Source organism: Balaenoptera borealis, assembly GCF_965194805.1.
Source record: "Balaenoptera borealis genome assembly, chromosome: 13".
NCBI classification, from domain to species: Eukaryota; Metazoa; Chordata; class Mammalia; order Artiodactyla; family Balaenopteridae; genus Balaenoptera; species Balaenoptera borealis.
In genome coordinates, this window is record NC_138870.1 from 99,511,301 (window position 1) to 99,538,515 (window position 27,215).

Consider the following 27,215-nt stretch of genomic DNA (forward strand, 5'->3'; position numbering starts at 1 on the left):
GGCCTGACCCACCCCTCCCTCACTCGGCACACCCTCAGCATTTGCTGAAATGAATGAATTATCTCATTTAGCCACAGAGCACGCCGAGCTCAAATGTTGGCAGTTCAGCCAAGAGCCCTCGTGTGGAAATCACCACAATGAAGGTGGCAGTATTTCACCTCGCCCAGAAATTTACTGTAAATTCTCAAGTCTCACCAGAATGTGCGTGTTTGTGTGTGTGTGTGTGTGTGTGTGTGTGTGTGTGTGTGTGTGTGTGTGTGTGTGTTGGGGGGAAGGGGCAGTGCCGGGTGACCGAGCTTCAATTTAAACTGAGATGACAGAAAATCTCCTCCTCCTCCAAATGTGTCCGGCCCATCAAGCTCACCCAGGCCCTTCCCCAGTGTCACCTCATTAGCCCCTCACCACCCTGTGAGGTAGGTGGGCAGGGAAACAATACCCCCATTTCACTGAGGTGGAAACTGAGGCTCAGAGAGGCCAAGAGACCAGTGGGTAGTATGAAGCCACAAATGAAAGGCTCTGCTCTCTCCCCGCTATTGGGTCTAGGCAGGAAAGGGCGTGTTGGATGCAGCAGTGGAGCACCTGGGCGGGAGTCTGTGGGCCTTTCCCACGGCCTGGAGGTGGAGGGGGGAGCCAAGGTGGGCACGGGGTGACCCCTCCCTCACAAACCTGAAGAGAAAAATGGCAGCAAGCCAGCAGGGCCCAATTAAGTATCTGGCTTCAAAGACACCCATAAGCCAAGAGGAGCCAGATTCCACTAGAGCCCGGGCAGGGAACCATCCCGGCTCCACGCCATGCATGCCCGCCCATCCCCTGGCAGCCCCGTTGGCCACGCTCCCAGAGCCCCACGGGGCAGGCAGGCCCGGGCAGCCTGGGCCCCACACTGGAGGCCCCTACCAGCCCCGCACAGGGATGTGCCAGGGGGGGCTTGGGCCCTGACCCCACCACCAGCCCCAGCCCGCTTACCTGTCAGAGGCCCAGGCCATGGCCACAGGCCCTGCTGGGGCAGCCCAGGCCCCACCCTGCTCACCAGGCCTTATTTGCATATGCTAATTAGCTGCACATCCCTTGCTCCCCTTGCCAGCTTGTTTGGGGAACGGCTGGATCCGGCTATACCTGTACCGTGCTGATGTCACGCAGAGCTATTTCCAGCCTGGTTGCCATGGAAACCACAAGGCCTCAGCTCCAGTTAGGAGTTCAATATATAATTTACTTACTCCCCCATCCCCCCAGCCCCACCCCAAAGAGACTGGGGCGTACAGGGAACAATCGGCTAAAATATACAATAACACCCTCCACTTTCCTTGGCCTGTGAGGGGAGAGGAAAGGGAAGGAGGAGGGGGCCATGTGGCACAGCAGAACGGTAAATCCATTCTGGAAGAAGGGGGGATGGCAGAGAGGAGAGAAATGCTTTCCTCATTAAGAGGAAAAACAGAGGCTGGCATTTAGGGATGATTCCAGAGAGTGGGCTCAGCCCTGGTGAAGGGGGCACGATGGGGCCTCTACCCAGCGACCCCAGCACTGCTTGGCCAAGCCTTCATCAGGGGCCTCCAGCGAGGAATGACTCCAGGCTGAGCCATCAGGCTGCAGGTGACCAGCTTCACTCTGTGAGACGCCAGGGCTTGGCAGTGCACTGCTCTCTCGGGTGTTGCCAGGGCCTGCTGTTCAGAAGCTATCCCAAGAAAGGGGCATCGGCCACCTCCAGGCCTGAGTGTCAGGATACCCCCGATCCTTGCCTAGCCAGCTGGGGCCTGGTGCCATGGAGTCAGCCAGGGGTGGCACTTGCCCAACAAGGTTTAGGGCCCTTCCATTCCCCTTGCCTGAGGTCCAGCCAGCTCTGTTCTACAGGCATTCACTGACATCAGCTCCATGCCATGCCCCGTGAGGGACACTGGGGGTGCGGGAGGGCTGGGACACAGCCCCACAAGCAGGGACACCCCAGGCTGGGTGGAGGAGGACAGATCCTAGCACCAACAAGGTCTACGCTGAGTGACATGAGCACAGGGCTATGGGGGCACCAAGGTGGTGTGTGACCTTTGGGGACAAAGTCAGAGAAGGCTTCCTAGAGGAGATGCTGGCCTGAGCTAAGACTTAAAAGAGTGAGGACTTGGCTGGGGGGCGCGGGGGAGGGCATTCCAGGCAGCAAGCACAGCATGAATGAAGACCATCACAGGTGTTCCTACGGTCCTGCCCTTGTGCCCCACAGGCAGGGAGACCTGAGGGCTGCGCCCACCTGCAGTGCTCCAAGCTCGAGTTACCCCAGACCGCTCCTGCTTGGGCAGACATGGAAAGCCATGCGGCCTCACTGTACGTGTGTGGAGGGAGACACAGGGGCCTAATTCCAGGTCTTTCTCTCTCCTCCACACTCCATAGCCCTTTGGGCCTGGCCATATTAGGACCCAGAGGGGCTCTGAGCAAGTCACTCCCTTTCTGACCTTCAGTTTCCTTCCCATAAAATGGGGAAACTTCATGCACCCCAATTGTTCATAGCAGCATTATTCCCAATAGCCAAGATAAGGATGCAACCTAAGTGTCCACCGACAGATGAATGGATAAAGAAGACATGGTAGATATACACAATGGAATACTACTCAGCCACAAAAAAAGAATGAAATTTTGCCATTTGCAACAACATGGATGGACTTGGAGGGTATTATGCTGAGTGAAATAAGCCAGAGAAAGACAAATACTGTGTGATATCACTTATATGTGGAATCTAAAAGATAAACAAACTAGTGAATACAACAAAAAAGAAACAGACTCACACACACAAAAAAATGGGGTCATTATTTGAGCCCAGAGAACCGAATGAGACAGCAGGTGGTCAATAAGCAGCACCAGAACATTACAACCATTATATCTAATTCTCACGAGTATCAGGATTCCCATTTTCTGGATGAAGAAACTGAGGCAGGGAGTGGACAACGAAATAAAGCATCAGGGCTGAGCTCTGAGGGCCCTTCCTCACACCAGGCAGAGGCCTATGTTTCCCGGTGGGCAGGCAAGGGAGCCTGCTGAGAAGTCCTGTTTTTTTTTTTCTTTTTTAAGTCTTTATTGAATTTGTTACAATATTGCTTCTGTTTTATGTTTTGGTTCTTTGGCCATGAGGCATGTGGGATCTTAGCTCCCCAACAGGGGATGGAACCCGCACCCCTTGCATTGGAAGGCGAAGTCTTAACCACTGGACCGCCAGGGAAGTCCCTGAGAAGTCCTGGTTTTCTGATCCCCAGAGCAGGGCTGCGCTGCGGCTGAGCAACTGGGATCCCCCAAATGGGTCTTTCCCGGGAAGCCTCCCTCTCCCTCCCACCCCAGCCCCTGGGCTCTCCCAGCCCTGCTCCTTGCAGGAATTTCCCAGCTGCTCATCCTGCCCCACAGGAACCCCTAGATCCTGCCCTACGGCACAGTTCTGCCCTCTTCTGTTTACCATCCCTGCTCTGCCCCACTGCTGCCTTGATTCAAGAATCAGAAAAGGGAGCACAGTGAGCCCCCAGTTCCTCAAGATCAAGCCCCTCAACTTCTCCACCCTTCCTTCTTCCACTCTCACCCCCAGTCACTCGGTTCCAGCCACACTAGCCTTCTGACTGCTCCTCAAATTCACCAACCACGTTCTGGCCCCTGGGCCTTTGCATGTACTGTTCCACCCATTTGAAAGGCCTTTTTTCCCCAGAGAGCTGTGGAATAGAGCAGTGAGAACACGGACGATGGAGCCAGAAGGACTATGTTTGATGCCAGCCTTGCTACTTAGCAGTTGTTGACCTTGGGTACCGTCTGCAAAATGGGCACGATGACCCCCATGGCCTTGTTGTGCAGGTTGGATGAGTTAACACGTGCAGAGCAGGGCCTTGGTCAGGCACAATCAGCTACGGCTACCACGACCACCTTAGAGCCACTCGGCTGGTTCCCGACCTCCTTCGTGTCTCTGCCTTTCTCCCCAGGCTCCCAACTGACCTCCCCCCACCTCAGGCCCTACTCCCATCCCCCTACCCAGCTCTCCTTTCCTCTCAAGGCCGTCCCAGTCCCCGGCACCATCCGCCTGTCAGGTCAATATCCATTGCCCAGAACACCATCTCGGGAAGACAGGACGGTCAGCTCTGTGCGTGCTGTGTCTCCAGGCTGGGTGCACAACAGGTGCTCAGCATGTGTCTGGGGATGGATGAGGGGATGGACACACTGGGACATAAAGGATGAGGCACACGTGACCCACAGCCTCACCCGGGCTCCGGAGCGATCCCTAAGCGGGATCCTGAGTTCACCAGCCACACGGCGGCCTCCACAGCTTCGGGGTGGACTCTGGACCGTGAGCGCCTGGCTGGCAGAGAACGTCTCTTGCGGGCGCTCACAGAGGCGCCCGTCCACTCGCCCCCGGTCGGCCCCCAGGACCAGGCACACTCACAGCTGTGCTTGTCCACGTGCACGGCCGTTCCCACTCCCCCACCGCCCCAGTGATGTACACACGGCCTCCCAGGAAACTGCAAAAAATGAGTTAATATAACATTATGGCTGAGAATTTAAATACACAGGAGTCAGGCAGCGCAGACTTACAGTTCCCCAAGCAACTGTAAAAATCGCACAGGCAATTCAGGAGTGAGGTCTGGGAATGGATTTAAGGCCTTCTCGTTCAGAGGCAGACCCAGGGGCTGCTGTGCCCTGACCTGAAGGTGACGGACAGAGGCTTCAGACAGACGGTTCTTCAGGGCACAAGGGAGCACCGGGCACCAGGGACACGCAACTCAGGCCACATGGCTCACTGGACACGGCCCCTTTGGGGATCAAGGGAGGCACCAGCAGGGGCTGAAAGGAAGACGCCACGGCCCTATGAGCTGGGCTCCCCGTCTCCCCCATCTCTGATGCACCCACATCCCCCGCCCTGGCTTCTAAGAGCAGCTCACTTTAAGTCAGGACTCAGGACCCACATGCAGCCTGACACTCGCATCCTCTCTGTCTGCAGAGGCAAGTGCCACAGGGCAGCTTCCCAGGCCTCCTGTGCCCTCTTCAGCAAAACAGACTCCTGCCTGTAATGACTGACTCAAGAACACAGGCTCTGGGGCCCTGTTGGGTTTACACCCCAACCCCCTACTTCGGAGCCCTGTGACCGTGGGCAAGTGGCTGGTTCAGTGTACCTGCTACCTCACGTGAACGGGGGCACTAATACCTGCCTCACAGGACTGGGACAACTGGATGAATTCACACACGTAAAATATTCAGAACAATGGCCAGCATGTAGCAAGTGCTCGGTAATATAAGCAATTATTATTGCTATCTTATCGTTTTCCTTTCCAATGCAAAAAGAATCTGAGGAATTGCAAAACACAGACAGTGGCACCTAAGTGAGGGAAATGGAGAAAAGAATTCATTCATCCACTTAGTGAAGACTGATTGAGGGCAGCCACTATGGAAAACTGTGGAGGTTCCTCAGAAAACTAAAAATAGAATTACCATATGATCCAGCAATCCCACTCCTGGGCATATACCCGGACACAATTATAATTCAAAAAGATACATGCACCCCTATGTTCATAGCAGCACTATTCACAATAGCCAAGACATGGAAACAACCTAAATGTCCATCGACAGATGAATGCATAAAGAAGATGTGGTACATACGTACAATGGAATACTACTCAGCCATAAAAAAAGAATGCAGTAATGCCATTTGCAGCAACATGGATGCAACTAGAGATTATCATAGTAGGTGAAGTAAGTCAGAAACAGAAAGACAAATACCATATGATAGCACTTACATGTGGAATCTAAAATATGGCACAAATGAACCCATCTACAAAACAGAAACAGACTCACAGACATCGAGAAGAGACTCGTGGTTGCCAAGGGGGAGAGGGGTAGGGAGAGGGATGGACCAGGAGTTTGGGATTAGCACATGTAAACTATTATATATAGGATGGATTAAACAACAAGGTCCTACTGTATAGCACAGGGAACTATATACAATATCCTGGGATTAAACCGTAATGGAAATGTATATTAAAAAAAAGAATGTCTCTATGTGTATAACTGAGTCACTTTGCTGTACAGCAGAGATTGGCACAGCACTGTAAATCAACTCTACTTCAAAAAAAAAAACAAAACAAAAGACTGATTGAGGGCTAAGTGTGTGTCGGGCCGCATTCTGGGCACTGAGGGGCAGCTGTGAACACTCAGAAGATAAACGACATGACCCTGGGGGAAGTGAGTCCCAACACACAGCATAAGCTCCTCCAGAGGCTGCTGCAGATCTGGCTCGGGGCGCGCCAGCATCCATCACACAGAGGGAGGAAGAGGAGGGGCGCTGGAAGGTATCAGAGCGACAGCAAGTCCTTTGCTTGATCACAACATCAAATGTCAGCAGGGAGGGTCCAGGGTCTCCCTGGGGAGGACGCAGGGAGGGACTTCCAGTGGAAGAGACAGGAAAGGCTGGGGAGAGGTAAGGACGGACATTCATTCCTTCACTGGAGAAGCATTCGTTCAGCACAGAGCATGTGGGCAGCAGAAAGATTCCTAATATGTTAGTGTGGAGTGAATGAATGAATGGGTGAATGAATGAATGAATGAGTGAATGCAGGTGAATGAGTTCAGATTCGGATCACTCATCCAGCTCAGTTCTCTTTGACCTCTAGTTCAGAGGCTGAGGCCCCCATTGGACAACCCAACCAAGGACATTTGAGTTCCAGGACCCAAGTACGGGAGTGTCATAGAAGGCTGGGGTGGCAGCCCCTCCCACAGCCAGGAGAGGAGGGGGCCAGCACACGGGGGGCCACTCAGACAAGAGCTGCTGGGTTCTGAGGACGCTTGGTCAGTCAGGGGTGACCTGGGGAGGTGACGGCTGAGCTGAACCATGCACAGATCTGGAGTGAGAGCCTTCCAGGCAGCGGATCCTGCGAGCACAAAGACCAAGAGGCAGGGACAAGCCCGACGGGACGGAGAAACAGGAAAGAGGCAGGTGAGGTGAGCAGGGGGCGAGACCAGCACCAGGTCTCCTGCTCCAGCCGACCGGCCAAGTGCAGCCACGTTTTCTTCATTGAGGCAGAAACGCAGGCAAAGCTGAAAAACAGCGGGCACCATGGTTCAGAGCACAGACCCTGGAGCCAGGGTCTGGGTTTAAATCCAGCTCTGAGCCTCGGTTTCCTCATCTGTAAAATGGGGATGACAACTGTACCAACTTCAGGAGGCTGACGTGAGGATTGAGTCAATGTGCTCCAGAGCAGACTCTGCGGGAGGTGCTGTTATTGTTATTGTTATTATTATTATATGAAGGGGCAGGGACCAAGGGAAATGAGGACATAGGAGGGAGGAGGACAAATTAGCCAGCAACAATAACAAGTAAACATTAATTAATTTCACTAGGCCTGATAAGGAGCTGAGAAAAATGGAAGCTAGAAGACAAACAGTAGTGATAACAGAAAATAATCTACAATTGAGAAAATAATCACCATTTGTTCTGAATTGTATGGTTTGCTAATGTCCTTTCACAGCCATTGGCTTGTGTGATCTCCCGGCCACCCAGAGAGTACTATTGTCCCCATTTTTCAGGTGAGGACACCAAGGGCTAGAGAAGCCAAAAGGCTGGTTCAAGGTCACCAGCATGTCTGTGGACGAGGTGAGACCAGAAGAATCCCAGCCTGGTCCTTTGCCCCACGCTCTGCACAGGTCTGGGCTCAGGAAAAACTGCTGAATGAATGAATGAATGAACAAATGTCAAGCAAACATGAGTCAGATCTCACACTGGCAGCCCCTGTTCCAGGCACTTCTTCCAGCTTTCAGGCCTCTCAGCTGGCCCTCCCTGATCAGAGTTCTGTTTCTCCTTCCCACCGGGCACAAGGACACTTCAACAAAGCCACCAAAAGGTACCAGGGACTGTATCCCCCATCATTGGGTTCCCCTGGCTGTTCCAGGGACAGGACCAGGCAAGGGGATGTTCTTCCCCCAGGAGCCCAGGAGAGCAGCAGCCACTCCCGGGCTGGCCTTGGGAGGGAAAAAGGCCCCCAAGGTGTCCCCTCCTGCCTATTGGCCTCTTGTCAAACTCCTCTCTCTCACCTCACCAAACGGGGCCTCGGGGGCCAGGCCGCCTGCCTGTTCCAGCAACACCACTGTTTCCTACCCAGCAAACCCTGCCTCCCCTCCGTGGGCACCACCAAGAGACAGGGGCTGGCACAAGCCCTGACCATTCGTGGCCGCAAGTCACGCTGGCTGGGCTGGGGGGTGCCAAAGGGGGGCTGCAGATTTCATGCAGCTCTGCTGGTGTTTGTGCAGCGCCACGGGCCTGGGCATTGCGCCAGGAGTCTTGGGTGGGCAGGACACCACGGTCTTGCCCTCAGGGAGCTCAGACTCCAGACCAGGGTCTAAGCTGGGCACGAGTGACCTCAGTGAGGGCTTGCACCAGAGAAAAGGGCCTCGAAGCTAGAAGGACCCAGAACGTTCACCTGCCAGGGCTTTGAGGAGAAGCTGTGACGGAGCTAAGACAGCCTTGAACAGAGAGAGAAGAGGGCACTCCTGGCAGAAGGGACGGCAGGAGCCCAGGCCGGGGTCTGACGGCGTGTGGTGTGCTGGGAAGTGGAGGCCGTGGGGTGCAGGGTGCCACGTTCAGAGCCCCAATTCTGCCACTTGCTGCCTGGGGGGCCTGTGCACCTCTGTGGGCTTCAGTCTCTCAGGTTGAAAGTGGCAATCAGGAGTCCTACCTCGCAGGGTTCCTGTGGTCAGAGGCACAGAAGGGCCAGGGGCTGTTACTGCCATCCTCGAGGAGATTAAGCCGCTTGGTGCCTGGCTGGTGATGCCACAGGACGCCTGTCGTAGTGCACCACCCAGACTCCCTTTAGGGCCAATGTGAGGGCTTCCCCAGCTGCCAGGGATGTTGGGTGCCAGGGACTCACAGCCACGTGCCTCATTAGAAGGGAGGCCCCCCCAGCGAGGCACCCCCTCTCCCCGGGAACAGCTGCACCAGTGATCAGTCAATGCAGCTCTGCAGGACCACCCCGGCTCTGGAGTGCACATGGGGTCCTGAGGTCTCTGCTGTGACGGCATCGCAGCCCAAATGCATCCCATGCCCCCAACAAGCACTGTTCCACGAGCGCGCCCCAGTAAGCCTCCCGCGCGGATACCCTGGAGTCTGTTTCTGGCGAAGCCAAACTGTGACAACGTCCCCTCCCACCTTGCCGGGGCCCAAGGCCGTGCAGCCAATTCCCAGCAGACATGAAACACGCACCTTTGCCACAGGTTATTCTGCAGCCTCCCTTGGGACAGACCTCGCGACGCACATCAAACGCGCTGCTCTTGGCTGGGATGTGTGCTGATGCCCTGCTGGCCGATGCCAGGTTCTGGGTGAGGAGAGGGGACATCACCGAGAGCACCCCCAGCACAGGCCGGTGAAGGAGCACTGGATTCAGGGCCTCGTGGAGCAGACAGCATTCTCAGCTGGGCTGTCCCAGGCCAGCACTTCACTCCTCTGGGCCCCCGTTTCCTCATCTGTGAGATCACCACTGTGGTTGGGACCAAGCTTTTAAGTTGGCAGAGAACTGCCACATTCACCCTCTCCGGTGGCTTTACCAGACCTTGTCAGCCTTGCTCACCTTCCACAGAGGAGCCCAGAGAAAGCACGTGACCTGCCCAAAATCACACAGCCAGGGGACCCCAGAACTGCAGCTCCAGGCACAGCCGGCCCTGTTCTACTAGTGGCCACTCAGCCATTCAGTCCGTCCTTTAACGAGCACTTACCAAGTGTCTTTTCTGGTGAGGAAAGTGCACACCTTTCTCCACAGCCTGAAACGAATCCCCATGGCCTCATATCAGGAAGGGGAAAGAAATTAATGTGTATTAAATGACTACTGTATGCCAGGCATGTCCCCAAGGGACTCCAACCCTCATGACAGCTGCATGAGGCAAGTGGCACTATCTCAACTTAGAGGGGAGGGGCGGAGGGACAGAGCGGTCACAGAGCCAAGCCAGGGTTCACCCCACATCTGCCTCCAAGGTCGGCACTGCTGCGGTGGGGCCGCAGGGAAGCTGGGGGCACAGCGAATGAGAACACTGCTGGACGCAACCTCTCCTGACAACGTCTCCAGGTACAGAGATGCCTTGTGCTGAAGGAACAGAAGGGGAGAGTGGTGGACACCTGCCACGGCCCTCAGAAGACCCATCCCGAGGCAGGGAACCTCTGACCTTGGCCATGAACTCATCCTTTCCCAACCTGCCAATGAGACGGAAGCCAAAGGCGGGGGGCACAGGCCTCCCCACCAACCTTCAGAGGGTGAGTGGGAATCCTGGGAAATGGGGGAGGGAGGAGGGCTCACTCATATCATGGGTGGTACCTTCAGGGCTGGGGTGGGGGCACCTCACACAGGCATTTCACACACCTTCCCATACGGACGGAGTCCTCACATCTAGGCTTTGATGGGGGCAGTGAGCCCATGTTATAGATGGGGAAACAGAGGTACCTTCCTTACCCAAGAAAACACACAGGCCTTCCCTGGTCACGCAGTGGTTAAGAATCCACCTGCCAATGCAGGGGACACGGGTTCGAGCCCTGGTCCAGGAAGATCCCACATGCCACGGAGCAACTAAGCCCGTGCGCCACAACTACTGAGCCCGCACGCCACAACTACTGAAGCCCACACGCCTAGAACCTGTGCTCCGCAACAAGAGAAGCCACCACAATGAGAAGCCTGCACACTACAACGAAGAGTAGCCCCCACTCGCCGCAACTAGAGAAAGCCCTCGTGCAGCAACAAAGACCCAACACAGCCAAAAATAAATAAAAATTAAATAAATTTATTTTAAAAAAAACAAAACAAAATGAAAACACACTGAGGAAATGGTGGAGCTGGGCCATAAACCCTGAGATTTCCAGGCTTGGAGCTATGAGGATTCCCTGGATCCACAGAATCTAAAGGTGCATGTGTGACATCTGATTTGATCACTCCTCAGCCTAAACCAACCCCCTGGGGGTCCTGCTCCATAAGGCACCACATCCCTGCCCCTAGATCTTCTTGTTCCTGCCACACATGCCTTTCACGTCCTCGGATATATGGCACTCCCTACCACAGGGCCTTTGCACAGGATTTCCTTCAGCTTGACACACTGGCCCCTGCTTCTACCCATTTAATTCCTATCTCTCCCATCATAGCTCTGGGCCCCCCGCTCCAGGAAGTCTCCCTGATTTCCCTCAGTCTTTGCAGCCCTTGTCTCTGCTGCAGTGTTATCTTTGTAGCTGAGAGCATCTAACCTGCCATTACTGTTGTTGGGTCATGCTCTATCTTCTCTTAGATTAGAGGATGAACTAATGCATCCTCTCCACCCACCCTCCCTGGTCTGGCCTGGAGAGGCTGTGAGCTGCTCTCTCCGCAGTAAGACCACATCTCCGCACCTCTCTGCCTGCTCTGCCCACCTGTTCCCTCCAGCCAGGCTGAAGAACCCCCCTGCAGAGCCCAGCTCTCCAGAACCTGGTAATTTGCTGATAAACAGCAACCAGGGTATCCTGAAGCCCTGGCCTCCCTGAGGGGTGACTTGGAGGGTTTCTGAGACAGGACAGAACAGATGCCTTCAGGATCCGGGTGCCTGATGGCCCTGAGGTCCGGTCCTCACCAAGGGTGTGTGTGGAGGCAATTCAGTCCCAAGACCCCAGAAGCACTCAACCCACAGGGCTCAGGCCCGTTCTCAAGCACAGCTCCCACGCTACAACCCACCCTGAGCCTGATCACCTGTCCAGCCTCCTTACTTACCCCCCGTCTTTTGGTTACAAGCCCAGTCCTTAGCTTCAGACCGCCCAGGATGAAACCCAGCTTACTCCCTGGCTCTGTGACCCTGGGCGAGTCACTTAACCTCTCTGGGCCTGTTTCCTCATGTGTAAAATGGGGAGAGGGACCATACTCCCTTACCTGGTTGTGGGCTGGGGTCAAGGGTATGATATATGTGAAATGCTTAACGTGGGCCCAGCACGTGGCAAGGGCCTGACACACCTTTGGGAGCGTCACTGTTCATTCTCGCTGAATTCATTTGCTGTGCCCTGTTCCTGAAGCCGGAGGAAGCGCCTGACACGGGCCTCGGCCAGGGAAGGGCATAGCAGGTGGGAGAAGGAACATGAGCACAGGCTCAGGGACGAGGAATCACGAGTTTAGTTTTCCGGTGCTCTTTGCCAGCCCACGCCTCCCTGCCCACCATTCGTGAGGCCTGAGACGCCTGTAGCACTTGACCTCCAGCCCAGGGAAAGCTGGGGCCCGCTCCATCCATACCTGCATCCCACCAGCCACCCCCCAACCCGGGCTCACTCCACATCCCCCCTTTGGCAGCCTCACCTCCCTCCATCTCTCTCTGAGCCAGTGCAGAAAGCTGGTGGGGTCTTCCAGAGGCGAGAGGCGGGTGAATCTGATAAACTAGTTCTCTTCCAGAGCCACCACCTCCCCAGACAGGCAGCAGCAATGGCAGCAGTCACACCACGCAGCAGTGATAAGGAGGGAGCAGAGTGGTGGGAATTCCTCCCTCCCTGCAGCGAGGCCATAAACCCGTCCTTCATCCCAGCCCTCAGGCTGCCGAGGGTTGCTCACGTCTGCCCTGCAGTGGAGGTGAGCGCCTGTCGAGCCTGGCACACACCTGCTCCGAGAGTGGCACACACAGGACGGATGGCCTCGCAGGACCCAGGGCCCCACACTCCCCTCTCCAGGAGGAAGAGGCTGTGGTCATTCAGGGCACAATAAGGAGAGCAAGGGGGCTAAGTAAGGAGAGGAATGGGGGAGGAGGCTGGGAGGCCATAAATGCTGGACCAGAATGTGGGCTTTGTGCTGTGGCAGCAGGGAGCCATGGACAGTATGGGGGGCAGAGAGTGTCAGGACAGAAAGTGGGGAAGGATGGGCACAGTGGACACACGCTGGAAAGCCACCCAGGAGACTACTGCAGGGATACAGGAGGGTAGAGATAAGGCCTGGCTGTAGATGCCAGCAGAGAAAACTGGGAAGCAGCCAAGGGTTGGCCATGGGGGAGGCCGGTACCCTCCCCCACTCACACCCATTCCCCCAGCCTTCTCTGATCCAAGATCCAAGCCAAGCCCTCAGCAAAGGGTAGCCTCAAGCTACTTGGAAACAGCTCCCTGGGTGGTAGAGAAGGTGTGGGCTCAGGAGCCACTAGGTTCATACAGGTCCTGGCCCAGAGTAACAGGAGACCCATTCACCGTTCAGTAGAGGCCCCAGGCTGCCTGCTGGTCCATCTCCCTGCCCTCCTCTGCTGTGCAAGGCTTAAGCCCTGGACAGGGTCCCAGGCCCCAGCTCAGCCCCCTCCTCATCTGAGTGCCCATGTGGACTTAACCCACACTGAGCTGACCAATCCTGGTCCGGGGCCTCTCAGGGGGGCCCCAAGTAGACCTGAGGCTACAGAGGCCTGCAGAGTACCACACTCCCATGCTGTGGGCCTCAGTTACCCCATATGCAGCATAGGACCATGATCCTTCCTTCCAGGGCTGTCAGAAAGATTAAATGAAAGGTGAACTTGCCCAGAACAGGGCATGAACTAAGTCCTTTCCCTGGGAAGCACTGACACCTTCAGCATGTTTCCAGATGACTCACATTCCTCCCCAGCACCACGCTCTCTCCCTTCTACCTCAGGGCCTTTGCACATGCTATTCCTCTGCCTGGAACACTCTTCCCTGTGTCGCTCTCTCCTCTGGTTGTTCTGGGCTCAGTTGCCACCTCCTCCAGGAAGCCCTCCCCGGCTCCCCAGATGAGGTCCAAGTCCCATGAGTCTCTCCCACTAGAATGCAAACTCCATGAAGGCAGGATGGTGATTGGCTTGCCCACGGATGTGTGTTCTCATAAATATTTGCTGAATGAATGAATGAGACACAAGGACAACCGTCTAGATCTTCAGTGACAACACAGGGCCATAGGGGTAATGGAGCCTGTCTTTTTTTTTTTTTTTTTTTAAATATTTATTTATTTATTTATTTTGGTTGCACCGGGTTTTAGTAGTGGCAGGTGGGCTCCTTAGTCGCACCTCGCAGGCTCCTTAGTTGCAGCATGTGAACTCTTAGTTGCAGCATGCATGTGGGATCTAGCTCCCTGACCAGGGATCAAACCCGGGCCCCCTGCATTGCGAGTGCTGAGTCTTATCCACTGCGCCACCAGGGAAGTCCCATGGGGCCTGTCTTGAGGGCTGGAGGTATCTGTCAAGGCCTCTGACTCAGCCTGCAGGGTCTGAGAAGGATTCCCAGAGGACGAGACTCATCAGTCTGAACTCTCGATACTTAAAGCTGCAAGGAACACCCACTTTACAGATGGGGAAACTGAGGCCTAGAGTCAGGGGGTTGCCCTCTAAGTGTCCTGAGAAGCTGCCCTGCTCCATTGTCCAAGGCTCTGACAGTCCCCCACCCCTGGGTGGCCCATCCCACCCCCCTGGGACTGCTCCACAGCCCACCCAGGGCCACTGCCTCCTCTCCTGGTCACCCCGGTGGCAGGGCCACTCGGGGCTCGTGTGGCGCTGGGCGTGCACTTGCACGGCTGAGTTGGGCAGCTGGCAGCAGCGCAGCTCCGAACCAGCTGTTTGGATGACAAACTGCGTTCAAGCTTCATTAGGGTAATCACGGGCTCCCCTCCTGGCAGCGCCGCGGAGCGCGACTGTCAACCTGAACTAATCAAACCCGGCCCCAGGACACCCGCCCGCCTGGCTGACAAGCCGCTAAGCCGCTGAGCCACCTCGCGCTGCACATCTCCCACACGGCTCCCAGCCGAGGCCCAGTCCGGCTGGGCCCTGGAGAAGGCCAGCCTCACAGAGACCTACCCTATGCTCCCCAAGGTCTTGTGAACCTCAGAGGCCCCATCAGGGTGGGACGACTGTGACTGTCACTCCCATTTCTTACAGCTGGGGAAACTAAGCTCATGAAGGGAAGCCACCCAGCTGTAAGGGGGTGCAGCCACGCTCAAACCCAGGCCCCCATCACTCGTTCCCACTGCCTCCCATGCCCAGCCAACCCTACTTTTTCCTTCCCTTCCAGACCTAGCAGGCCAAGCCTGGAGCTCAGAGGTTGGGTTGGCCACACGGCCTTGGCAAGCCCCTTGATGGCCCTGAGCCTTGAGCCCTGAGTCCCAGTAGGGACATCACAGGCTCTGGTGACACAGGTGTGGAAAGCACCATGCCAAGAGCTGGGGCCAGCACTTGAGCAGGCATTGCTGTCTGGGGCAGAATCTGTCCTCTAGCCTGCAGTCACCTCCCTGCTCAGCTGGGCTGCCCCCGCGGGCATCTGCCAATCAAAGCCAGCCCATCTGCCCTACAGCCTCAAAATCAGGACGTGGCTGGAAGGGGCAGGCCTGGTGCCTTCATCTGACAACAGGGGAAACTGAGCCCCACAGAGGCAGTAACAGAGATGATGGAATGTAGTGGAAAGAGTATGGGCTTTGGAGGCAGATGGATATTCATTCATTCATTCATCCACCCATTCACTCATTCAACAAATACTAGCTAAGAGGCTGCAGCATGGCAGGCACTCCGTATTTGCTGAATGAACGAACAGATGATGAGAAGGATAGGTGAATGAATCAATGAATGGCGCCGGGGACGCAGCCGTGAACCCAACAGACACCATCCCTGCCTCCTGGAGTTTACTGTCTAGTGGGAGAAGCAGGTGCTTAACAGACAATTAATTACAATTTACACGGGCAGTGAAGAAAAAGCTGAACTAGCCTCGTGACATCCAGCAGGAGGGCCCAGCCTGGTCGGGGGAAGTCCAGGCAGGCAAGCTGGAGGAGGTGACGCTCCAGGTGGCCACTGGAAGGAAGCTGAGGGTGGAAAGGAGGAAGGAACAGCATGTGAGAAGGCCCTGAGGTAGGAAGGAGCTTAGGGTTTTTGAGGACGAAAGGCCCACCCGTCTATGAGCCTAGGGGGCAGTGACAGGCGCAGGAGCCGACACGAGCAGGGCCTGGGGGAGGATTTGGGTCTTTCCTCCAAGGGCGATGCAAGCCACTGGAGGGTTGTGGGCAGGACTGTTCTCTCGGTGCCGTGGGCAGAGTCACTGGGAGGTTTCAAATCCCAGTTCTGCCAACTTCTGCAAGATCAACAGCACGGACAACTCGCCCAGACGTCACGCTGAACCAAAAGGCAGACACCAGATGGGGGCACACCGTGCGATCCTGTTTATGTGAAGAGCAGAGACGGACAAAGCCAGCCTCCACTGTTAACGCCAGGTGGGCGATGACTGGAAGGGGTGCGAAGGAGCCTCCTGGGGTGCTGGGAAAGTTCTAGGTCTGGACCTGGATGGGGGTTACAAGGCTACACGTGTATGTGAAAATCTATCCCTCTGTACACCTAGGATTGGTGCACTTTCCTGTATTAAGTTATACCTCCAAAAACAAAGTAAATAAGAACAAATCCTGGCTCTGCCGCTCTGCCTCTCTCAGTCTGTTTGTGCCTCTGTGAAACAGGGAGAGTGACAGGACCCGCCTCGCTGCACAGAGGGTTGAAGAGGATGGTGTGTACCTCGGCTGTGCGCAAGCCTGGCCGACAGCCAGTGCACCGAGAACACAGGGCACGCCCAAGCAGAGACACATCAGGCTTCGCCTACACCTTGGCCCTCTGAGGGCCTCAGTTTCCCCATCTGCAAGGGGCCAGTATCTCCATCTGGCTCAGGGGCAACAGAGAAAAAGGGGTAAAAACCCTCATACCCAGGCTCCTTTGAGTTCCCCTCCTCCCAGCCACAAGCCTAAGAATAATTCAGAGGGTGGCACCCATGGTTCTCAGGCGTCTCTGCCAGCTCTGCACACAGTAGGTACTGAACCAGCAACCTAGTGCCCAAGGCCACACACAGCAGGACTGAGGCCAAGCCCAGACCTCCAGTTACCCACCCTTACAGGCAGAGAGTAGGCCCTTTCTGGGCACCTACTTTCAATGTGCCAGGCCCAGCCCGGGGCCTCCCCTCCAGCAGGAAAGCCAGCCCACCATGGTGGCTCCTCCAGAGCCCACTAGGATTCAGGACAATGGGCACGGGGGCAGTGGGAACCCAGGCTGAGGGGGCGGGCCCCTGCCTGGAGCTGGAGCTTAGGACAGATTCCTGTGGAATGGGCTCTGTGAGGCCCTGAACAAAGCTGATTCAATGTAACATCACCCTTGACATCGGAGGGGCCTCTGGAGGTAGGGAGAGGCCTGGCTCCCTGTCTGGAGTTTGAACGTCTCACTGGCCCCCCAGAGACCTTGGGCAGCCTTGGGAAATCAGATGGTGTCATTGCCAACCTTCCTGTGGGCTCAGCTATCCTCAGGGCCCTTTTAGTATCGTTTTCTCATGAGTCTGCCAACAACCGAGGATGGGTCACAGGGTTCAGGATCACCTTCAGCTCCATTTCTCAGAGGAGGAAACTGAGGCCTGGAGAGGTGTGGTGTTCCAGGACTATCCAGATGGCTAGGATCCCAGTGGTCAGCCTACCAGGCACAGCCCAAGCTCCCAGAAGGGGAAGCCAGTGTAGTTTGTGCCCTGTCTTCCCCGCCACCTGGGGGCTGCTCACTCATGGTTATTTCATTCAGTCAGGCAGTCAGTCAACAAACACCAACAAAGAACCCACTGTGTGTCACAAGCACTGTTCTAGGAGTTGGAGGTAGAATGCTGAACAAAGCTGCTGCGACACAGATTCCAAATTAACAACAGCTCTGTCTGTTACTCACTCAGCAAATGCCAAGAATAAGCACAGTGGTAAGGGCAATACACCCGGTATCTGTCCTGTGCCGAGGGCTGCGCTAAATATTATCTAATTTAATCCACGGCCTCATGAAGGAGGCGGCATTGTCATGCCCGTTTTACAGATGAGGATACGGAGGCTCAAATTCAGTGACTGCCTGAGGCTGGTCTCACAGCCTCTAAGGGGAGCAGGATCTAATCCCAGGCTTGCAGGCTCCTCATTCCTGTCTGTCTGTCAAGCCCTTCACAGGCATTATCTCACAGGAGTCCGTGCCCATCCCGTGCTCACACTCAGGCCCTGGATGGGTGCACAACCCAGCGGCACGCTCCCAGGCCCACACCCGAACCTGGCTTTGGCCTCTGCCTACGTTCCCGGGATCTGGGCTCCACAGGGCCACCACACACCACCCCTGATCCTGGGAACCCTATGCAAATCAGCTTAGCCCCAGTGAAGACCGCGGCTCTGCGCTGGCTCCCATGAGGGAGACACAGAAAAGCAGACAGCCCCGCCTGGAACGCTCTCCCCCACACCTCCCACGGCCGGCCGCTTCTCTTCCCTGAGGTCTCGGATAAAAGCCTCCCTGACCACTCTGCCTCCGTTAGTGCCCTCCCCCGCCCCCCACACAGCCTCCCCGGCATCCCTCAGCTCTCCTACATAGCTCTGCCCACCATCTGGCACCAGACATGTTTTTGCTCGTTTACTAGGTGACTGTCTTTCCTGCCATATTGTGAGGGTGGGGACCTGGTCTGTTTTATTCACAAGTGCATCACTCCCCACACCTCACCCCCCAACACAGTTATCTTGTGCGTAGTAGGGCCTCAATATCCTTATTAAGTGAATCAATTTGCTGAATCAATGACGCAGAGGGAAAAAGCCCAGGGGTTGTGAGAACACAGCAGGGGCATGTTACCCCCGATCTGAGTCGGGGGAGGAGGGAATGGGGAAGCGTTTCAGGCAGAAGGCACAGCAAAGGCAAGAGCCTGATGGCAAGAAAGACCTGGGCTCTGGGGATCTCTAGGTGCAGTCACTGAGCATGAGAGGAACACAGAGTGTGAGACTGGGAGGCCAGCAGGGTCCCGGAGAGGGTGCCAGGGGGCTCTTTGCAGGGCTCCAGCTCTGGGGCAGGGGTCTCCCAGCATCCAGATCACGTACCAGCCCTGCCTAGGCCAGCCTGACACCCCAGCCCACAGGCACCCGGAGCACAGTCCTGGGTGCCCGCCTCTGGGTCAGGGAGCTGTCGACCACCTGTGACCGTGGCCCCATTAGCATGGCCTCCTCCAGCAGAGCAAACGAGTTGGCACCAAGAGACAGAGCAGCTTGGGTGAGCTTCTCACTGCAGAGGGTGGCACAGCTATGGACAGCAGGCTATGTCACTCATGTGCTGCAGCCAGGACCTACGGGAGGCGGGCAGGTGGTGGTGGCAGTGGTGGCAGCAAGAACTGGCTGTGTTCAGGCCACCAGACAGCTCTCACATCCCATACCAGCACACCCTGGCACAGCGGGGTGGTCACGTGCGAAAAGCCACTCCAGACGCCCTCCCTCTCTCCAGGCCCAGGCCAGGACTTGGCGCCTACCTCCCCTCCCCTCGGACAACTTCAGCTTTAACCACCACCAGCTCTAGCTGCCCCTGGACCCCTTCACCTAGATGTTCCCCAACTTAGGCCTGCTCCTGGCATCTCATCTCCGCAAATCTCCACCCCCGCCCCCAGGTATTCAGTCCAGAAACTGGTGCCTTCTCCTGGCCTCCTCTCTCCCACCTCCTCAGACCACATGGACTCTCTCAGGTCCAGTCCCGCTGCCATCTCCCTCCTTCCTCTGTCTCTGCCTCCAGCCCTGCTTCTGAGACCCTCTAAAGATTCCCCATCACAGGGAGAATAAAGCCCAAGCCCCTTCCTTTCTGCCCCTTGAAAGGCCAAACTCAGATCTGCCACGGGGCCTTTGCACCTGCCTCTGCCTGGGATGCTCTTCCCCCTGATCTCCCCATGACTGGCCCTCCTCGTCCTTCAGGTCTCAGCTCAAATGTCTCTTCTTAGAGAGGCCTCCCCCAGAGCACCCTGGCCAATGGCACCCACACTCCAGTCATCATCACTTCACTCTTTCACATTCTCATGTACCTACTTCCTGGCTCATTGTCTGTCTCCCCATCAGCCTGGGAGGTGCTTGACTCTGTGGCTGTGTCTGAATGGTCACTTGCTGTGTCCTCAGAGCCTGGCATATAGTAGGTACTCCATACATCTGTTCAACAAATTCGTCCATCAACTGTCAGTCAGTCTCCATGGTACAGATGGACCTAACCACATCAGGGGCTCCCGGGAACCTCTGGATGCTGCGGCCTCATGTCCAAGGCCCCTGTGATCTGGCCTCTGCCTAATTCTCCAGCCTTGCCTCTGGGGCTGCTCCTCTCACTCTGATTCCCAGACTCACACTGTGCCAGGATGCCCTCCCTGACCCTTCTCTGCCAGCAAAGTCCTACTTATCCTCTCCACAGCACCTTCTCTGACCTGCCCAAGCCCATGCCTCCTGCTCCTGACCATCTCTTCCACAGTCCTCAGCACCTTCAGTCTACACCCCTCCTCATTCACTGCCTTGCATCGGCTTCCATCCCTCACCTCCTTTCCTGTCCTTTGTGCTTACAAGCCCTGGTGCCACAGGCAGTACTTAGCGTCCCCCACATCCTGCACTTTCACATCTCCATGCCTTTGACCCCTGCTGTTCCCTCGGCCTAAGTGCTCTTCTCTGCTGCACAAACTCCTACTCATCCTTCAAGACCCAACTCAAAATGTCACCTCTTTTGTAAAATCCTGCCTGTTTTTTCCCATCCATCAGGATTCTTTTGGTTGTAAGAGAAAGAAATCAACTCAAGATAGCTTGAGCCAAAAAGGGGACACGTCTGTTTATGTAACTGAAAACTCCAGGGGTGGTTTCAGGCATAGCTGAATCCAGAGGCCCAAATGAAGTAATATATACTTTCATCTCAGCTTTCCTTCCCTCCATGTGATGACCTTATTGGAGAGTCCCCACCCTAGATATGGTCATGCAAGAGGGAAGCCAGAGGTCCCATATGCACACCCTCTGGGTTCAGCAACCATAGCCAAATCAATCTCCCCCACAGGCTGTAAGTCAAAGTTCCAGGAAAGCCTCTGATAGGCTCAGATGGGCCATGTGCTCATTTCTCAACCAATCACTGTGACCAGGAGGATGGGGTGTTGGGCTCACCCTGGGCGGTGGAAGGCTGTGGGTCCCAGGACCTGTGGGTGTCAGGAAGACAAGCCTCTCAGGCCCCGGTCCCACTCTGGACACACCTCCCCCTCAGTCTCCATGCATCCCTGTGCTGTGGGTTCTGTCTACCCAGCCAGGTCCCTGGATGCTCACAGCTTCGCAGGACAAGGAATCCTATGTCCCTCACAGCTGGTTCCCTGGTGCCTACTCAGTGACAGCCCCAGAGGGCAGCCTGAGAAACTTTTTGCCTGAATGAACGGAGGTCGGCTGCACAGAGGAGTCTACACGTGCCGGGTGTGTAATAATGGGTTAACCGTCACCCCTGGCAGGCAGCAGATCTGCATTTCCACGGAGGCCTCAGGGGGACACAAAGCTTTAAATGGCAATGCAGAAGGTCTGAAGGGGGGTGCCCACAGCGGGGGTGGCGGGGGTGCCCTGCGGAGCCCAGTCCCAGCTGCCCCAGCCTGCGGCGGCCACTCAGCCAATCCCGAAGAGCTGGCTAAGGGGCTGCGAGTGGAAGGGCTGGGAAAATAATTACTGAGGAGGCCCGGGAGGGAGGCGGGGAGGCTGGAGAGAGGCTTAATGAAACTGCTAACGCGTTAGTGATTCCTGCCTGCTTGGGAAGGCGGAGGCAGACAGCCATGTTGCCAGCTCCCGCGACTGAGTCTGCCAGGCGGGACGGGCTGGGCACGGCGAGGCGGCAACAATAGGCACCTCTTCATCATCTGCCTCTCAACATGCGACTTTCAAAGGGCAATCTTAATATACTGAAGTCGGATGACAGTATATTTCAACACATCTCATATTACGTCGGGCTGGAGCCCGAGCAGATCCATTACAAACAGAATGGCTAAAATTCTGATTAAACACAGCATCACAGCGATCTAAGGGCCACGGTGAGCAGGGTGTCTGCTCCCATTTTCCAGCCAGGAAATGAGGGCCCCAGGAGGTCATCCACCTCTGGGGAAACAGGGTCATTCCAAGAAAGCATCCAGCCCTTTTAGCCCTCCTGTGAGCAGCCCCTTTGCCCAGACCCCACAGGGCTTTTCATTCTCAGAAGAGCTCTGTGACGCAGGCAGATGCCACGGCTCCCCTTAGCAGATGTGTCCAAGAGTCTTGCCCAAAGTCACAATGCAAGGCCAAGAGGGCCAGAGCACCACCCCGGGCTCAGGCTCTCGGTCCAGCGCTCCATCCTCCACACTAGGTGGGCGCTTATTTAGCAATGCAATCTGCACTGTGGTTTTCAGTTTACATCTCATTTCAGCTCCAGGTGAGAAAATGAAGGCACAGAGAGGTTACGTGATGTGCCCAAGTCCCCACAGCTGGTTGGCTACAGAGCAAAGACTCAGAGCTGGGGTTTTTGACTCCAAAACCATGTGCTTTTTGTTCAAACATTCCATGGTGCACAGTGGGTACTTGGTACCCCCTGGGCGGTTGACAGAGAGATTTGGGGCCTCAGAGAAGCCCACACTCCACTTAATCAGGGTTCTCTGGGGAGCAAACAGAAGTTGGGGCAGCTGCCTGAGGCAGAAATGACCACGCAACAGCACTCAGTGTGCTCCACTCTGAGCCAGGCGTGCGCCCAGCACATAGCAAAGTGCCATCCCCATTGTACAAATGAGGAAACAGGCTTGGAGAAGTGAAGTCAAATGCTTTACACAGTGACCCCCAGCTAGTGAGTGACACAGACCGAACCATTCAACAATTCCATGGGGTAGCCCTGACCCAACTGCTGCCTACCCCCAGCCTCAAGCAGGCACTTAGCCAGCCAGCTGCTCTTGGAACCCAGTCCCAGATACAGACTGGAGGCCAGTGATACCAGGAACCAAGTCGGGCCCACCCCCCCTCCCCCCACCCCTAGATGCACAAGAAAGGTTGGGCGACAGGAGTGGGTGTGAAGAGAGGGTCTCGGTCCCTGCACACCGAGCAAAGCATCCCCTGCTCCCACGCTGGTCAACAGCCTAGTTGGGGGACTCAGGAGACCAGGAACTTGGTGCCTAGCTGGATGCCCCCTATCAGAGTCTAGTGCAGACGAGGCCTGCAAGGAAAGACTGCACCATCTCTACCTCACAGGTGTCCCCTTGGAGCCTTCCAGATATCCCCAGGCTTGGGGAGACTCCTTTCTAGGGGTTCTAGCAGCTCATCTGCTCCTGGGTTTGTTTCCCCAGGGAGGCCTCCAGAGGGTGAAGCCACTTCTCAACCCCCCTGTGAGTACAAGACGGCAGTGCAGGAGGCGTGTCCTGAATGAATGAATGAACAAGTGAATGAATGATGGGACAAGCCCATGCCTCCTGACCTGCCACTGCAGTCACTTCCCACAGCAGCCTCCACCCAGGGAGGAGGCTCTGTTTCTGTCCGCACAAAGGGACTCCCGCCTCCCGAGACCAGCCCTGGCCCTCAACCATTGCCAGACAAGGAAAATGAGCTTCGGAGAGCCCAGGGCCTCACGGGAGGCAGGAGCGCAAGGATTAGGACCCAGAAACCTGGACTTCAGTCTGTGCCTCAGCCGCAGGCTCTGACTTGTCCTCATTTCTAAAGACAAATCCACACATGCTCCCTTGTCTGACCCCACCCACCCCAGGGGGCACGACCATGCCCATCCCATGGATGAGGACACTCGGGTGCAGAGCAGTAGAGGGCCTAACCCAAGGTCACATGTTCATCAGGTTGCACAGGTCTCAAATCCCTCTGATCTTCCCATTCTCATCATCCATTCCACGCTCCAAAGCTGCCTCCTTGCCCATCACCAACACAGTAAAGAAGGAGAAGGGGAGGGGGAGAGGAAGGGGGTGAGGCAGGAAGGTCCCCCCGTTCCCCCCAGCGGGCTCCTTTCTGGTCAGGGGAAAGGCCTCTAATGAAGGCCCCACGGATGCTGCTGAGCTGGTGGTGTCAGCCTGGGAGCCCCGCGGAGCTGCAGGGCGCGCATCTCTGCTCCCAATTAGCACACAGGTCCTCCATCAAAGCGCACGCCTGCTGCCAGGAGCAGAGGCCAGAGGGACGGCCCCTCTAACAGTAGGAGGAGGCCACAGCTCTCTGGCAGGCCCTGGCCCCTGCACCTTGCCTTTCTGCGGGGAGTGCAAACCCCCCAATCCCCTCACTCACTCACACCCTCTCCAATCAGCCAGCTCAGGGCAGACGCCGTCACCCCGGGGGACACGCTAATGAAGATGGCCGACATTAATCTCTTCCCTCTCCCGACAGGTCAATTTATAGTTCCATGGGGAGACCTGGCACTTGGCCAGAGGGCCTGACATAACTCTCCCTGTTCCCCAGGAGGACGGTGCGGGTGGGCTTGATGGGGCAGAGGGGGCTAGGGGCCCCAGGGACAGGGTAGGGAGGCCCCTCCACTTGAGTGTCCACCATCACTGCCCCAACAAATCCAGGTGGGACCTTGGCCCCTGAACGCAATGGCTGAGGGTCAAGGCCTGCAGGTACCTGGGAGCAAATCTGGTCCTCAGCGCTTCAATCCAAGGAATGCTGCTCACCAGCAGGAGACCCCAAGGAGGCAGGAAGCTTGTGATTTCCCACTCCTCACAGATTCCCATGGGGTTAGGAGAGCCCCTCTAAGGAGCTACGGTTCATCTGCTTCTGACAGACTCCCCGGCGTTCATTCCTCAAAGATCACTGAGCTGGTCAGAGCTTGCAGTCTGGTGGGGGAGGCCGACGTGGAAGCATGTTGCCCCCTGCCGAACCGTGCTGAGAGCCATATGGAGGGACTCACCAAGAGCTGGGGGTGCCCAGGGGAAGGAGCATTGACGGCACCCACCCAAGAGAGGTCAGGGTCTGGGAGGACCATGGGGAGGAGAGGACACAGCTAGGCCCTGAGGATGAGCAGGAGTTCAACAGGCCAGAAGACACGGAGGAGGGGCTGTTTGGGGATGAGACCATCTCAGTCTCAGGGGTGACCCAGTGCTCAGGGGCTCTGCAACCAAAGGACATCCGGCTCACAGGAGTGAGGCTGCAGAGGGGGGCAGGGCAGACCACAGAGAAGCCCAGCCTCAAGAGACGGCTCAGGAGTTTGGCCTAGTTTAGGTTTGTGGACAGCTGAGGAGTTCAGAAGCTCAGAGCTGCTTTTAGAAAGACAGCTTTGGCTATGGTGTCCCAGAGCAATGGTGGAGGCTGGGGAAGAGAGGTGGGAATGTCCGGGTCAGAGGGTAAAAGGAGGGAGAGATGCTTGTGGGGTAGAGCCAGCGGAACCCTGTGGTTGATTAGATGGATGGACAGGTAAAAGTGGCCGGGAGGCCATAGGCCTGGGGGTCTCCACTTTGGGTGCTGATGGAGGCGATGTCATTGGTCTGGGGTAGGATAAGGAATTGGGCCTGATGCTAAACTTGTGAGTCTGGAAGGTCCCAGAAGGAGCAAAAACCCAGGCCTGGGCTTGGGAGAAGCCAGAACCCAAATGTTGGCCCTGGGGGGCAAAATTCTGAGCAGCGCTGGACTCCGCCCGATGCAATTCATTTCCTTGGCAAAGGTGAAGCCAGGGGACTATCCCCCCTCCCAGGCACTCCAGGAGGAAGCAGGGGCCTGGCAAAGGCAGAGTGTGAAGGCAGGCAGTCAGTCCCACAGTGCTGGACAGAGCCCTCCCACAAGAAGCATATATGGGCCAGGCTGCCCCCACCTCCCCCAGTGCCAGAGCCCAGTGCTGGTTCTGCACTTAATAGGTGCTCCATGAGTCCCTGCTGAAGGGACTCCCCTTTCTTTCAGGCCCTGGCCCCTCCCCACCCCACCCCCCCTCAAGGCAACCCACCAGGTCTCATCTAATCCCCTCAGCAACCCTGGGAGTGTCTTCCATTTTCCTAAGCTGGAGGCCCAGGCCCAGAGAGCTAAGGGATCTGCTCAAAGTCTCTCAGCTTTCAGGTGCTAGAGTCAAGATGGAACCAGGGCCTAAATGACCCCAAAGCACACATTCTTAAAGAAAGGGGGAAAAAAGAACAAGGCTGAAATAAAGAACCTAAACGCTTACAGTGGCTGCATTATGGTGGTGGGACAATGGCTGATGTTTTCCTTCTCTTCTACAATGAAATATTCATACCCTCACTCTGTGGCTGTGCGTGCCCTAGTGGGGAGAGCTCCAGCTTTGGCGTCAAACAGCTGGGGGGGTCAAATCCGGGCTTGGCCACTTCCTAGCTGGGGACCCTGAGCAAGCTATTTGCCCTCTCCTGGCCTCTGCTTTCTCATCTGTACAATGGGGACAAAAAAACCCTACTTCAGACGAGCCGGTCACACCCGGCGCACAGTAGGCACGCAGTAAGTGCCAGCCTTAGAGCATCACTCCCCCGCGTTCTCGCCACCTGCCCGGCCTCCAGAGGGAACTTGAGACGCCCCCACGTGCCAGACGCTGGTGCTGGGCGGGCACCGGGTCCCCCGGGCGGGCGCCCACCCACCCTTCTGCCTCACCCCGCCGCGTCCGCGCAGCCCGCTTACCCTGGCGGCCGGAGGGCCGGCATCGGTCCCGCAGGAGAGCCCGGGCAGCTGGGCCGGGCTCCGGAGCGCAGGGCGCGGGCGCGGGCAGGGCGCGCGGGGGCGCGGGCCGCGCGCTCCGGGCCGTGCGCCCCGCGGCCGCCGCGTCCTCGCCTCCAGCGCGGGCCCCGCGCGCCCCGGCCGGCCCGGGGGCAGGCCCTGCGCAGCGCCGCGCCGGGTGGGGGCGGGCCTCGCGGGCCCTGGAGAGGCGCCCGGGCGGCGCGGGTTCCCGGCGGGCGCGGGCGGCGCCGCTGCGGTGGCCCCGCTGCTGAGTGGTGGGACACGATTTACTGGCTGCAATTCCCGGCGCCCCTCGATGGCACTTAAGAGAGACCGGGAGGGAGCCGGGGAGAGCGCGCGGAGGGCGGGCGGGCGGGCGGGCGGAGGAGGGGCGGCGGGAGGCGTGCGCGCCGGCGGGGGAGGGGCGCGGGCGGGGGCGGGCGGGAGGTGGGGAGAGGCCCGGATGGAGGCGGCGGGCGGCCGCGGCGCGCCCGGCGGGGGTGGTGGGGGGTACCCTTGCCTGCAGCCCCAGCCCACCCGCGCCCAGTTCCCCGCAAGCACTGGCGCCGCTGGTGGGGTTAAGCCAGCGCCCACTCAACCGGCCCACCTCAGCCCAACCTCCCCATTCACAAATCCCCCACCGTCCAACCGGCCCAGCCCTTCACAGCCCCCCTAACTTCTAAGCAGCTGGCTCCACCTCCTCGCCCCCTGCCCATCACCACCACCACCGGAGATCAGAAACTCTTGGCCCACGGGCCCGATCCAGCCAAAGCCGTGCTTGCTTTGACCTCATAGTAATTTTTATTTTGAATTAAAATTGATTCCCATCATTTAAAAGTCGGTAGTTTTCACAGACAAATCTCCATTTCCAGATTAGTTCGGAAAAGAGGAGGCTCAGGCGGAAGC

The 27,215-nt window shown here is 56.9% G+C and overlaps 1 protein-coding gene across 2 annotated transcripts in view; it reads right to left on the reverse strand.

Annotated features, from left to right (window-relative positions):
* TCF20 (transcription factor 20) overlaps positions 1–26,352 on the reverse strand; it is a 170,520-nt gene extending 144,168 nt beyond the window's left edge. Inside the window, exon 1 of one of the 2 annotated variants that reach the window (XM_082352621.1) lies at positions 26,274–26,352. The gene's annotated coding sequence lies outside the window, so the exon portion shown is untranslated. The remainder of the gene's footprint in view (positions 1–26,273) is intronic. The other variant, XM_082352619.1, reaches the window with a different exon arrangement.
* Positions 26,353–27,215: the final 863 nt, after the last annotated feature.